The sequence below is a fragment of the Rhinolophus sinicus genome, chromosome 8 (assembly GCF_057876585.1).
Source record: "Rhinolophus sinicus isolate RSI-liver-muscle chromosome 8, RSI-T2T, whole genome shotgun sequence".
Taxonomy (NCBI): Eukaryota; Metazoa; Chordata; class Mammalia; order Chiroptera; family Rhinolophidae; genus Rhinolophus; species Rhinolophus sinicus.
In genome coordinates this window covers 23,565,724-23,581,863 of record NC_142508.1, presented here as the reverse complement: position 1 = coordinate 23,581,863, position 16,140 = coordinate 23,565,724, and the positions used below count along the sequence as shown (strand labels likewise).

The following is a 16,140-nucleotide window of genomic DNA, read 5'->3' as shown; positions in this document are numbered from 1 at the left end:
AATTGTTGTTGTTTGCAGATGATATGATCTCATGAATATAGAAAACCCTTTGGACTCCCCCAAACAAACTGTTAGAACTAATGAATGAATTCAGCAAAGTAGAAGTATAAAAACTCAACATACAAAAATCTGTTGTGTTTCTATACTATGAGATCAAAATGTATCAAATACCAACCAGTTGGTAATAGTAAATGTGGGGGACGGGGTAAACACATCCTATAAAATTTGCAAGGATACAGCTGAATTCAAACTATTTCAATTTTCTCCTCCCTTTTATCTTTCATTCCTATATGTGCACAACTATAATAACGTGTTAACTAAGGGAGAGGATGAATAACACTTTTTCCTTTTTCAAATGTGAATCAAGTAAAGGGGCTCCCTTCAAGGCAAATAAAGGGAATCCAGGAGAATCACTCATAGGGAATGGGTGTGTGTGTGTGTGTGGGGGGAGGCACAGACAAAAGGGAGACTGGTATCTAATTTCATAGCTGGACATCTTTTCATATAGTAGATTGTGTTTGGCATCCTGTGTTCATTTGAGCAAAGGCTGAAGAGATTTGGAGAAAAAAAGTAGGTCAGAGAGGTGTCCACAGAATAGGCTACAGTACTCACATTGGTAAGACTCTCCCTCTCCCCCACAATACCCTACACTTGACCCACAAACATCCTGTGGGTCAAGTGTAGGGCATTGTGGGGGGTGGGCAGAGTGTCAGGTGAAGGAGTTCAATCATAGACAATTTTCAAAGACAGTGAACTGTGCAGTTGGAGGTTCCCTGTGGTGCTCCTGAAACAATCATACTTGTACATACAGCTCAGCATTTGGAAACCTGCCTGTGAGTGTGTTGTTAGACAGCCACTGCTAGTGAAAGGTCCTCTCCCGTTCCTCTCCTCCACTCCAACCTGCTGGAGGTGTAGACCACAAGAAGAGGAAAGAAAGGAAGGGATTTAACTATCTCAGGAGAAGGACTTACTTGCATTCCAGGTCATGTAAGTGCAAATCTAAACAAGTATGGATGGAAAAGGAAGAGGTCACCACAAAGCTTTAAACTGGGTATTGGAATTTTTAAATAAGCTAGACTAGACTGAAGTTTCTGAATACTGAGAGAAATTAAAATCTATGAGATTTTCTGAAGGTGTCATTTAAGAATGAAAATATAAAAATAAAAAAGGAAATTCACCAGCACAGTAAAAGACAGTGATCAAAGAAAACTCAAACCATTTCTTTTTTGTAGTCCACTGATTACAGATAGTTTAATAATTGGTTAAAATAATTACTTGACAAGAAAATGAAAAATGGAAAAAATAACCTAGTGTTATCACTTGCACCAAAACTCTACATAATAATTTTGACTGTAATCTTGGGAAGGACTGTGCTAAATAATTTCATTCAGATTAATTATTTAATAACTTAGGAATGGGCAGTACTCTTTACGGCCAACATTTCATGATAGGGCCTAAATTAGGCTTAATACATTTCTATTTCAATGAAGATACCTAATGTCTAATACCTCGCTTTAGAATTTTGAATACTAAATTATCTAGTCAATCTATGACATGAAAATTGAGGGTTTCCACCAATTATCTGAATATAAAGGTACTTTTTATGACAGATTTGGCCTAGTCTACAAGCCTCCTTAAAACAATTATTTGAGTTAAGAGGTGATGACAATTCCTGGAAGCAAATGGAGTCTCACAATTTTGTGATTTTATTTGCTTTGTTTCTATGAAAGCACAGGGATCACCCATCAATCAGTAACCAGAATATGCATTTACCGAGATCCTAATGATTCATGATAGCACAGTAATTTGAGGCAAAAGTTGTAGAGCTAGACTGCCTGAGACCAAATGCTTCATATTTATGTTACTTTAGGCAAGTTATTTAACAATTCTGTGCTTTACTTTCCTCATTTTTACCAAACGAGCTAATGGCAATTATATTTCATAGGGTTATTGTAAAATAGAAAGTCAAATAATATACAAAAGTCAATCAGGATATTAATATTAAGCAAGACATTAATTACGAGTTTGCTATAAGTAGCTCCTTCCAAAAACAGCAGAATATATATTTTTTTTTTTTTTTTGAGAAAGATAAGAAAAAGGGATAAGTATATATGGCCCTACCTTCTTTTAGGTTTTATTCCTGTTTTCATCTTCATATGTTAGCCACCTTATTTAAACATCCTGACATTTTTCTGGGTTATATTTTAATACTCAAACAGCTCAGTATAATAAATAGATAATAAGGAAGATTGCATAGGCATGCTTTTATATAAAACATGCATGATACGTCTAAAGCTGCATAGCAGCAAAATTAGTTTCCTTCTCCTAACAAAAGGATATATACCATTTTAACATGCAATAGGATTATATCTTTTTTACAGTTAGAGGTATGGTAACCAAGATATGTTGGCCATTAGGTTCCGGTCAAGATGGTGGAGTAGAAAAACACTGTATTTGCCTCCTCTTGTGACCACATCAAAATTACAACCAAAGTACAGAACAACCATCATTGAGAATCACCTGAAGTCTGGGTGAACAGAAGTCCTACCTTTAAAGACATACAGAAGAAGGACAAAAAGAAGAAGCCACCTCAAGACTGGTAAGGGAGGCAGAGACAGCAACATACTGTCTCATAAATGGTGGTTAAAAACCTGGAGGCATATCTCAGCTGTGAAGGTCCTGCTGACCAGCAAGGAGTCCCAGGCCCACACCAGGATCCTCAGCCCAGGGATCAAGTGCTGGGAAGACAAGTCAATACAACTTCTGGCTGTGAAAAACAGCAGAAATTGTGGTTTAGTGAGGTGGAGGGCAGCTGGAGTCCCAGGAGCTCTTCTTAAATGGCCCATGCAAAGGCTCACACACTGAAGGACTTACTCGCTCTGAGCTCCAGCACTGGGGCAGCAGCTCGAAAGGTGACAGGGACATACAGGAAGGAATTGAGTTGTCTGTCTTCAGGGCAAGGGCTGGAAGGGCAGCTTTCTCCTGAACAAGGGTGCTGGCAAAGGCCATTGTTCCTTTGTTGGTTCCTCTCCTGACCCAGCATGCAGATGCAGGTGGATGTCATATCTCAGTCTCCATCAACCTGGCTAACATGGATCACCCCACCCTGGTGATTCCCTGAGATCCCACCCCACCCAACTTGTGGGCCCACCCAAGCCATTTCCAGTGGCTTTCCCATGCAAACAACCTGTCTTGGCTTATGCTGTGGACATTCCTAAAATCTCTCAAAGATTCAAAAAAACCAAATAAGAAGCATCTGGCCTTGGTGTGTCCATAACTCTTGCTAAGCAGCCCCAACCCAAGCACTAGCAGCAATCAGCCTTGGTTCAAAGCTTAGCCTCTCCCAGGCAGCATCAAGCCCAGCACAGGTGGCTGCCATCTTCAGATCACTCTGTAGCTCATATGAAGTGACCCCAAGCAGGACACAGGCAGTGGCTGAGCTTGGCCTGCAACAGAGGCCCTCCCAAGAGCCTCCAGAACCTACACACCCAGTGGCAAGCTTCAGAGTACCACACAACCACCTCCACCAATGACACACCCAAGGGCAGACTTGACAGGCACCAGAGCCCAGCTAAAGTGAATCCTGCTCTGCAGGGTCAGCCCCTGCACAACAGCTCCTCCATTGTAGTCACAGCCAGTCCTCACAATCAGCCTGAGGGTCAATCCCTCCCACTGATGTGCAAATAGTAACCAAGGCTCAACTGTAACAGGAGGGCACACACAACCCACACAAGGGACACACCTGGAACACCCTGCTCAAGTGACCAGGATACTGTGCCACTGGGCCCCACAGGATACCTACTACTTAAGGCCACTCTACTGAGACTGGGAGGCATAGCATCCCTGCCTAATACATAGAAACAATCACAGGGAGGCAGCTTAAATAGGGAGACAAAGAAACATGTCCCAAATAAAAGAACAGAACAAAGCTCCAGGAAAAGAACTAAACAGGACAAGAATTATACCAAATTCACAGTTCAACACACTGGTTATAAGGATGCTCAATGAACTCAGGGATAACTTCAAGAAAGAGATAAGAAACATAAAAATGGAGATAGAAAACACAAAAAAAAAATCAATCAGAAATAAAGAATACAATAACTGAAATGAATACAGTAGAATAAACAGTAGATTAGATGAAGCAGAGGATCGAATCAGTGATTTGGAAGATAGGGTACCAGAAAACACCCAATGAGAACAGAAAAAAAAAAAAAAAAGAAAAAGAAAGAATCCAAATAAATGAGGATAGTGTAAGGGGCCTTAAGGACAACATCAAGTGTACCGACATTAGCAATATAGGTGTACAAAAAGAAGAGACAGAGCAAGAAACTGAAAACAGATTGGAGGACATAATGACAGAAAACATCCCTAACTTGATGAAGGAACTAGACATAAAAGTCCAGGAAATACAGAGAGTCCCAAACAAGATGAACCCAAAGAGGCACACACCAAGAAACATCATAATCAGAATGCCAAAGGTTAAAGACAAAGAGAGAATCTTAAAAGAAGCAAGACAAACACAGTTAGGTACCTACAAAGGAGCTCCCATAAGACTGTCAACTTATTTCTCAACAGGAACTTTGCAAGCCAGAAGGGATTGGCAGGGAATTTTCAAAGTGATGGAAAGGCAGGACCTACAACCAAGATTACCCAGCAAAGCTGTCATTTAGAATTGAAGGACAGATAACAAGCTTCACAGACAAGAAAAACCTTAAGAAGTTTCACCACCACCAAACAAGTATTACGAGAAATGTTAAAGGGACTTCTTTAAGAAGAAGATGAAGACAAAGATGGAGATGAAAATGAAGATGAAGAAGAAGAAGAGGAAGAGGAAGGGGAAGGAGGAGGAGGAGGAGGAGGAGGAGAAAAAAGAGATCAAAAATAGGAATAATAAAGTTGCAGTAGCTATATATCTGTCAGCAATCACTTTAAATGTAAATGATTAAATGTTCCAATAGAAAAACATAGGGTCACTGAATGGATAAGAAAACAAAAACTTTACATATGCTGCCTACAAGAGACTCACTTCAGATCAAAAGACACATAGACTGAAAGTAAAGTGATGAAAAGAAATATTTCATGAAAATGAAAAAATGAAAAAGAAAGCAAGGATAGCAATACTTACACCAGATGAAATAGAATTTAAAACAAGAGAAAAAGAAACACCCAGTAATCCCACTTCTGGGTATTTATCCAAAGAAACCCATAACACTATTTCAAAGGGACATGTGAATCTATATGTTCATTGAATCATTATTTACAATATCCAAAATATGGAGACAACCTGGGTCTCCATCAATGAATGAACGGATAACAAAGAGGTGGTACATATACACAATTGAACACTACTCAGTCATAAAAATGAATGAAATCTTGTCATCTGCAATAACATGGATAAATCTAGAGGATATTGTGCTGAGTGAAATAAGTCAGACAGAGAAAGACAAATGCCATCTGATTTGACTTGTACGTGGAACCTAAAGAACAAAATAAATGAACAAACAAAACAGAAACAAACTCATAGATACAGAGAACATTTTTATGCTTGCCAGATGGGAGGAGAGTTGAGAGGATGGGTGAAGTGGGGAGAAGGGATTAAGTACAGATTGGCAGCTGCAAAATAGTCACGGGGATGTAAAGTACAGCACAGGGAGTGTAGTCAATAATATTGTAATAACTATGTATGGTGTCAGATGAGTACTAGATTTATTGTAGTGATTATTTTGTGAGTTATATAAATGGTTAATCACTATTTTATACACCTGAAACTAATATTGTATGTCAAATATAATTTAAAAATTATTAAAAACATATATTGATTAATTGCGACCATATTAGACTACAATTTTTCTGTAATAATATCTCCCCTTCTTCAAATATTTTACATTTTATTATTGCAATTATAGAAGGTCAAGTTAACTCAAATCCTATTTTTGAAGTAGGAAGAATTATATTATAAAAGCAATTTAGAGAACTATGTAAACTACTGTTGAGGTAGACTTTCCCTTCCTGTACAACTGTTATTTCTCTGTAGAGTGAAATACAGTCATATGAATTTACCAGTAATCTATATAAAGAGTAGGGTCAATATCTAATTCAATTTGCCTGTGATAAAAATCCTAACTAAATCTGTTTCTGGTAGCCTGGTCAGAGACAGACAGAAACAAGCAAGCAGACAAACAAACAAACAAAAAAGGAAGACAGATTGAGGAAGATACAAAAGAGGGAGATGGAGATGGAGAGGGAGTAAGAGAACGGAAGGGGAGAGACAAATGGGGGAGGAAAGGAGAGGGTGTTTAATGATAGGTGCAAACATCATAGATCACAGCTTCCACAATCAGTCATGGGCTCAGGGTTAGTGGGAATAAATTAACTTTGTACCTCATTTCCAACCTTCTCAAGAATAGTAGAACCCTTAGTATTATTTTTAATTAGGAAGATAGCATACAGTTTTACATGGATTTGCAAATATCTAATGATTGCTTTCCATAAGGAAATAAATACTGACATATGTGGTTTTTTCCCCTTTGTTAAGTACATTAAATATAAACCCTGTGTGTTATACAACCACTTACTCAATTACAGTTTGTCCTGGGTTGGGAATTAGAAGATTTGAAGGAAACAAAATGTGCCCATTTTACTTAAATTCAAAGTACAGACAAAGTAGTATAGCATTCAACCAAACAGTAATTACATTAGATGTTCTCCCAACATCTCAGATATAAATTCTAGGCCCCCTCCTCAGAAGGAATATTCCATTAAAAAAGATGAATACGAAGCCCATGTGGACCCTTTCAATTTAGGAATGGAGACCCTATCATTCCTCATCTAATTGTATACTATTCCAATTTGAGAATATGCCAATTGAGTACAGCTAAAACCCACCAATCAGAGGTTTAACTTTTGATAACGATACAACCTGCTTGATACAGCATGAACCAATTAACATTCCACATTTATTTTAACTTGGTACTTTTCAGAAGGCAGAGTTGCAAAAAGGCAAATCTATAGTCATATTGAAAGATCTCCCTGGAGTTCAGGCCAAATGAATGAAACATTGAAAACCAAATTTTCTTAAATACGTTAGTGTTATCTGCAGATTTTATTGATTAAAAATCCTGAGATGACTTAAATCAAATACAATTTTTTTATTATTATGGATGTCCTTGAATATTTAAAACATCCTAAACAGCAGATAAAACATATTGCAAAAACAATTCATACAAAAATATTTAACATATTATCTCACTTATGTATAACCATCATGGGAAATATATGTCTTCATTATAGCTAATATTTTGTTCATAACTTTGTTTGTAGCTTTAATTGATTTTGATATCCTGTTTGGTTCTAGTAATATAAATTTGATACTTTGTATGGGTTTGCAATAGTCTTACTAGAAATGAAGGTAAAAGAATACCAAATCAAACTAATCAAGGATCTTAGTTACCTATTGATTCTTGCTCAAAATACAGTGTTAGGATTATTTCCCTTTGGAGATTCAAACCAGAGACACTCACCATCAAGCTGAAATTCCCTTTAATAATTAAACTTATTAAAATTTAGAGTGTAGGTACCCAAACATGGAGAAAAGAATCTGAACTTTAGTGAATGCTCAATAAATAAAGAAATATTTGTTAAATTTATTAATTTCTAATTACCTTTTTTTTGCTTAATCATGCATATGCTTTATTTTGTGAAGCCTAGTTTGAGTGTCAAGATACTATGTAACATCCATTTGAAATTTTGTTTTACTAGTATTACAAAATCCATTGCCCTAACATGTTGACCTGTTCTGCCAAGACTATTAAAAATAATTATGGCTCTTTGGTATTTTATGATAATTAATTGTATCATATAGAAAATTCATCTCCTACGAGATGGGGCCTCTGTCTTCCCTATCAGTTCTCCTTTTTAGAGACATTTCTGCAAGGAAACATTTCAATCACAATATTTAAACTTCGTTTATAATTTGCTCACTGTTTGTGACAACCAAACCGATTAACTGTTAGATCCCAGGATAATCTGCCCCATCTAACTGATATTGCCATTACTCATCAAGTTCTTCCTTTCCCTGGAACAGTTGTGATTGCTTCTGAAATACCTGGCATTATCATAAGTTCCCAGTGTTTACTAGTGCCTGCCTACATCCTACATTTTTTTTTTTTTTGCACCCTGCTTTTGTATCACTATTGCTTTTGATTACTTTTTGTTATCTCTTTCGATATTGAGTATGTACTAGTCAGAGTAAGTAATGTTAGCTGTGTAATAAAACAACCCTGAAATCTTGGAGGATTAGCAATATAAAGGTTTATTGTTCACTCATGTGAAAATATTAGGTTGGTACAAAAGTAATTGCAGTTTTTGCAATTATTTTTAACTTTTTAAACAGCAATTACTTTTGACCAACTTAATATAACAGGGTCTCCAGGAGTGAGAAGAAAAAAGTTCTATGTGTGGAGAAATTTGGACAGCCAGTATAACTGAAGCTTGGCCATTTCTGGCACGTGGCTTCAAATCCGCATCCAGTCACCAGGGAAAGAGATTGTGGTACAGCTCTTAACTGCCTTACACCAGAAGTGACACATCACTTCTGTTCACGTTTCATTGGTGTCAACCAGGCTTATGACTCCACCTGTAAGCAAAAGGTCTAGAAAACAGTTGAACCGTGTTCAAGAAAAGGGAAAAGTTTAATGAGCATCTGGCCAGCATTTGACACAAATTTCACATAAACTCATGGACTTTATAGTTTCAACTTCTTCCAAGTAATTATTTTTTTTATTATCACTATCATCTTGATACAACAACTGCTATATTTCCAGTGTAAGCTTTCACACTACTTCACGAAAAGATGTTAAGTCTGAAAAATATATTTTAATTGCAGGCAATGAGAAGATATAAAAGACCCCTCGTAATGTTTTCTTTACTCAAGACAGAGATTCAGCTAAGTTTTCAATTCCTTTTCAATAGGGAATAGTAGTAAAATCCAACATAACGGCACTCAGGGATATACGTGGGCCAATATCGCTGCAACAACTGCATCATTTTTAGCAGTGACACAATGGAAGATATATTTATTTGAGATTATGAATTGAAATTCATTTTTAAATTTAATGTATTATGTCCTGTACTTTTTTTATTTTAATCAGTAATGGGGTTTAATTGACAACTAAGTTTTTCTACAACTTTGACAATAGTTATTTTGGACTTTGATTAAAACTTTTCCAGGCTCAATTGGGAGCCAAATTAAAATATTTCCAGGTGAACGATGCTTGGGTCTCGCATTTCTGAAATATACCTTTTACCTTATGACTACAATCAGAATGCTGGTCTGACTTCTGCAGCACATTTTTCTATATAAGATAAATGGAATATTGTACTAAAGATATACTATATCTAAATACAGGTAAAATTAGATCTCATGCTATCACAAATTTTTGTAAAATTCTGTAACTTTATGTAACTAAGTTTCAGGTTTCCTTTTTCCCTTCACACTTTGAACGGAACACATCATCACTTATTTTTATTACAGAAGCCTGAAATTCTAAAAGTCATTTTGTGTATTGCATTTGCTGGGCCTTTTCTATTCCCAAATTCATTCATATGCAGAATTGCCCATGATATTCTGAAGAAAACAGGATGTCATTCTCTAACTGAAACACTTGGAAGGAGGATTATTTCTATTTCAAGCCTCCAGTTTATTTTAATTTATTTGCCAGTGGAGCCAAGATCTGTAAGAACAGTCCCACGTTCTCATGCTGATTCTAAGTGCAAAAATCTACACCATGACCTCTGTATTAACAGACACAATATATCTTTAAAAATAAAGTGTTCCTGCCATGTGTGCCAGGGCCCCAGTGGCTTTCAATGTAAACAAATAACATTACTATGGAAAAGCTTCAGTTTTGAGAAGAGTGGCTTTCACACAACTGAATGTGAATTAAAAACAAAACAAAACAAAAATGTAAAAGCAAGTGGTGAGCTTAAAATACATTGTCAGAGTACCAGCATCCAAAATAGAGTGAAAATATATGCTCAACCTAAGCAGTGTTTGCCTTTCACTCATTTCAGGGATTATCATCATTGTCGAGTGAATATTATCAAGAACGTGCTTTTGTCTCCTTAGCCTCCATCTCCTCTGGGGACTGTTTTTCTCTCTCCATGAACAAGCCTCAGAAGAGACTTAGAGGGAGACTAAGTTTGTTACTCACATTTGGGTTGCACAGCTCCTAGAACGGGGTCAAATTAGTGACTTAGCAGCTTTTGTCTCTGCTCATACTCATTCTTCCTACTCTTCTAGGACTACAGAGGAGGATAAATGACCATTAGCCCTTTTGGAGTAATCTATGTGATGTTGAAATAATTGAATAGCTGATGTTTTGTTAGGAAACAGGTTGTCACTGATAATATGTCCTTGGAGGCCAACATAATGATTTAAAAGGATAAGGAATTGTTGAAATTGAGCAAGTGGTCAGTGGGGACTGGAGAGACACTTAAAGGAACTAGCAGTCTGGATGTTTTCCTTATCACGTGGGGAAATAAATGTCAATTACAGTATTAACAGAGCATAACATTGCATAGTTTCCTGTGGGTAACTTACTGGATTTAATACATCAACCTTGTGAATTAAATGGCACAAATATTATCTACAAGTTTCAACTGAAGAAATGAAGATTTACAGAATTTAAGTGATTTAGCCTCTCAAGTTAGGATCTGCCAGTCAGCATTTTCTAAAACTCTGATCTTTTGATTTGACATCCTATACTCTTTTCTTTTCTTTTTTAACACTAGTGATTTTCAGATTATATTGTGCAGTGCTATGGGCCTCTGGAAAAGAACTTTGGGGGTCACCATAAGGGGCAAGTAGAGAATTGAAGCAAGTAGGAATGTCAATAGTCTCTTCCATTACTTCAATCAAAGCAACCGTATTTCAATTGGTCATTTAAATTGGGATTTGATGTTAAGATTACATTTGTAAATTAAAAACAAAAACAAAAAACATAGTTCTAATAACTAAACCACACAAACAATAGCTTCTCAGTACAAAACATTCCAAATAGAGACTGCTCAAAGTGATTCCTGGATAAAAAGTCCATCTTTTAAGCTTACCTAGAACTCAGGACATTCAGATTGTGAAACTGATGTGTTGCTAGCCGTACCAGGAGGGCAAGTCCCAGTTTACCTAGAAAAACACACGAATTGTAAAATTAGGATATTTTTAAGGCTCACAAATTTATGTATGACTCTTCTTGCTAACCATGTTTAAAGATCAAGTTGTAGTTGGTTTAATTTACTAGATTTAGCAAATATCCTAGTCACCCATTGGGGGTCTGCACAGTAGCTCTTCCATGAGAAGGGCTGATGGGTCCCTCTCTGACAGGACCCTGACTCTGCCACAGCTGATTGAATTAAGGTTGACTTCTAATCCAAGTTGGACCAATTTCTTTACCTTCCACATATCAAAAACACAGAGAGATAGAACACATTAAAACTGAAAGCTGAGTCATACCTTAGCATAGCCTCACAAACTATACAACTGCCCAGGTTTCTGCCCATTCTGAAACCTTGGTTTTCCACTGTCTCCTTTGATTCCTTGGCATTCTTTTGTATTGCTTAAGTTACCCGAAGCTTTTGTTTTTCCTCTCGTTCGCAACCAACAATATCTTACCTAAGAGAGCAGTAATCTAAAAACCTGTAAGAGGAAACAGCTGTGTTCTGTAATGCAGAGGTGTTTTTTTTTCTTTTTATCCTTTATTAATGAGCTGACCAAAATTACTTAATTACCATTATATTTTATAGTAAGTCATAAAACCATCAATAAGTATAAGAATTTTCTTAATTTGCTTCTAGTGTATTTTTATAACAAATACAAATGATCCAAATGCAGGTAAAATGATGTCTCTGTGAAGCCTATTGAATACATCAATGACAATATTTTTCAGATATTAAATTCAATTTATCTTTTCTTAACTTCTACTGCTAATCAATCCTAGATATGCATTTCCCTATTTCAGGAATGTTTAGTTTTTATACGGTTATTACTCTGCTAAAATATTTGAAAATAGACTACTTAATTTTTACAATATTGTCTCAAATATGATCATTACTGCATTTGGCATTTTATCTAAGTACATACTCTAAAATAGAACTATTCTTAAATGATCACCATATGAAGTGAAATCCCTATTTTACATCACACTCTATTAGCAGAAATGTGAACTGTAGAAAATGAGTAATTGTATATAAAGGAAGATTTTACTGATGATGATTAAACTTCTTAATTTTACTGTATTTCCCAGTATATTATTTTATTAACCTGGGGAAAAGAGGACATCTTTTAACACCCATCGTTATTCAGTTAAATAGACTATTTGAAAAATAAAATTCTCATGGTAAACTGCTGAATTGGGCCGTTCTGAAAGTCTTCTAATCATTTTTATGGTTTGTTCTTAATAGTTGTACATTACTGCCTTATGGTCTCTTGACTCCGCTACCCATCAACTCACAATTTATTACAATAACCTCTCAACATGCCTCCATATTTCTGGCTCCTTTCTTTCTTGTTACCCCAAATACAGTGCAACCTATACCCAATTTATAAATTAATCCTCATAAACACCATATTCACCTCCCACCAACTTGTTTTTAAAGAAGTATTTTAATCTCATTTTAAGAAAATGATGTAATACTTTTGGGAGCCGTTAAAGGTTCTCCAATCTGATACTAGCTGGTCCAATACAAACTACTTTTATAGAGCCAAGCATTTATAATACATTTTCTCTAATCCTCGTAAGAAACTTGTTAAATATATTTAATTATTCCAACTTTACAACTGAAGAAACTGAGGCCCAGAGAATTTGATTAAGAATTTAACTTTCCAAATTATATAGCTAATAAGTAGACACATCTGTTTTTGAACCCAAGTCTGTCTGGATCCATAAAATACATCATAACACCTGGGGCTCAAGGTCAATTAAGTTTAGGAAAATAATATTAGAAATTCAAAGTTTCCATCAGCATTTTAAGGAACTGAATAGTCTTACATGAACAAATGCACTCCAATTCGATGAATCCACATTTTTCAGACATATTTGACCTCTCTGTGTTTTTCATGTTCCGCTATGACATCACTAGCAGACTATCGTAAAAGTATTTTTTTTGTTTGTTTTGGGTCTGCCTACCATACATCCATGTGCCCTTTTCTGTGGCTTCCCTGGGAAGTTCTTCCTGCTGTGTACAACCACATATATATCTGCCTCTTCCTATTGCAGTGGTAGATGCACTACCTAGGTTGTTGAATGAAAGTAGCACACACCCTAGGACAGTAATTATTTCAAAACTAGTGAGTGTCCTAGGCAAGGCCAATTAGAATATTTCCTGGGCATTGTAAAAGTCACCTTTATAGAAGTATCTTTATATGTGTGTAGAATAAAGTCAAATACATTCAAAGAATGAAGAGAGTAATTGAAACCCCTAGGGCCAACTATGTCTGAAGTAAACTTTCACTCTTGAGTCCCACAGACACCAAGGACAATAGATTTTCTTTTGAAATAAACCAATTTGAATTGACATTCTATTACCTACAATTAAAAATAGTCCTGACATGTAAAAACCTGTGAAATTTATGTACTAGGCAAAGTACTTTGGCAAAAACTGCACAGGTCTATGCTAAAATAGTACTTTTAATTATCTTCATAGTATTTTAGATGCCAATAAGCATTTTTCCAGAATATGTCTTTTCAACTACTGTTTCTCTGTGGTGTGATGCATATTTAACTACATGTAAAAAAGCTGCTAGGAGAAGCGGCTGCAACGCCGAGCGGAGGAGGCAGGAAGCTGAGCGCGAGCAGCAGCTGGGTGGGCACCATGGGCCGGATCACCACCATCGAGGCGGTGAAGCGCAAGGTCCAGGTCCTGCAGCAGCAGGCGGATGATGCGGAGGAGAGGGCCGAGCGCCTCCAGCGGGAAGTGGAGGGAGAAAGGCGGGCTCGGGGGCAGGCTGAGGCGGAGGTGGCGTCCTTGAACCGTGGGATCCAGCTGGTTGAAGAGGAGCTGGATCGCGCCCAGGGGCGCCTGGCCACCGCCCTGCAAAAGCTGGAGGAAGCTGAGAAGGCTGCTGATGAGAGCGAGAGAGGTATGAAGGTTATTGAAAACCGAGCCTTAAAAGATGAAGAAAAGATGGAGCTCCAGGAAATCCAACTCAAAGAAGCTAAGCACATTGCAGAAGAGGCAGACCGGAAGTACGAGGAGGTGGCTCGTAAGCTGGTGATTATTGAGGGAGACTTGGAACGCACAGAGGAACGTGCTGAACTGGCAGAGTCCCGTTGCCGAGAGATGGATGAGCAGATCAGACTGATGGACCAGAACCTGAAGTGTCTGAGGAAAAGTACTCTCAAAAAGAAGACAAATATGCGCAAGAGATAAAGATTCTTACCGATAAACTCAAGGAGGCAGAGACCCGGGCAGAGTTTGCTGAGAGGGCGGTAGCCAAGCTGGAAAAGACAATTGATGATTTGGAAGATAAACTGAAATGCACCAAAGAGGAACACCTCTGTACACAACGGATGCTGGACCAGACTCTGCTTGACCTGAATGAGACGTAGAGCGCCCCCGTCCTGCCCTGCCGCCGCTCCTCCCTGTGACCCCGACTCCACCTGAGGCCAGCCTGCCCGAAGCTGACCTTTAAACTGAGGGCTGATCTTTAACTGGAAGGCTGCTTTGTCCTGTCGCTGCCTCCCACCCCTACCCCTGTGTCTTTTTCGCCAAACTGTCTCTGCCTCTCCCCAGAGAGTCTGGTTGGGCTAGAGGCCGAGTACCTTTGGGAACAACATTGAAGGGAATGTGAGCACAACGCAAAGTGTCTTTAAAAGCATGTTGTGATATACATGTTTTATAATACTTTTTTTGTTGTTGACGTAGCCACCATTTGTAAAACATTCCAAATAATTCCACAGTTCTGAAGCATCGGTCTCACTTTTAGAAGGTAATTTTTCAGCGTAATGCATATTGTCTTCTCCGTAGAGAGGGAAAGAGGTATGGGCCTGCCTTGTAGGGAGCCAAATAGAACCCAGAATAAAACTCTACAATGGGGTACCTCATTGCTTTGTACAGAGTACCAGCCAAACCAGAAGGGTGATTCCAGGAGTTAGCAAAACAAAAGTGATGTTCAGGTTTTCAGCTTTAAGGTGTTTTGGGGCCTTTTTTTTCCTTTTTCATCAGAAGTGACCAAACAAAACAGTGTGATCTCTGTCTGGGACCAAATCCTTGTCCATTTCTACCTTACCTTCCCAACAGATCACAGAATGGATCATGTGCCCTCTATATTGAGGGTGACCAGTTAACTCTACTGCCTCCTTGAAAGAAAGAAAACAGAAATTATGTTTTTCTGCCACTGATTTAGCCATATGAAACTCATCTCATTACCCTTTTCTGGGTCTGAAGCTGCTGTCTCTAAAAGTGCCATCTCATTCGTGCTTTGTATCAGATAGTGCTGGAGAAATCTTGAATAGCTTATGTACAAAACTGTTTTTAAATTTTATATTATTTTAAAACTTTGTTTCTTTGGGGTTGGAGCACACTGGCTACCCCATTGGCTGTGTGAGCTCTGCATACAGTTTGTGGTCTGGCCGTGCGCTGATCTTTAAAAGTTTGTTTCCATACCCAGCACCCCTTTTTGGTGAGGTTTTGGTAAAGGCTGTTAGGTGCGCATTCTGCAGCTTATTGGCTTAAAATGTACTCTCCTTTGGTGTGGTCTCTTTGGGGGCCGATGGGAGAAAGAAAAACCAATAGTGCAACTGTTTTGATACTGAGAATTGACACGTGTCTTTTTAAAATAAAGAACCAGTCCCTCCAACCCTCAAAAAAAAAAAAAAAAAAAAGCTGCTAGGTTTTATTTTTTTATTTTTTATTTTTTTGTATCATAATTACCTACAGTGAGGTTGAATCATGTTAATATTTAGGTAATTACTACAACCTTGTCTTAGATCAGATTCTCTAGAAGCTTGGCCCCTGGATGACTATTGAGCCAGTGACTTGTTAAGGTACAGAAGTTCCCCCCACCCCCTTTTACCTTCAGGGAATATATTCAGGACCCCTAGTGGATGCCTGAAACCATGGATAGTACCAAACCCTAAATATACT

General features: G+C 37.6%; 1 pseudogene; it reads left to right on the top strand.

The window, feature by feature from the left end:
• The first annotated feature begins 13,819 nt into the window (after window positions 1–13,819).
• LOC109458216 (tropomyosin alpha-3 chain pseudogene) lies at window positions 13,820–15,853 on the top strand (annotated as a pseudogene).
• Window positions 15,854–16,140: the final 287 nt, after the last annotated feature.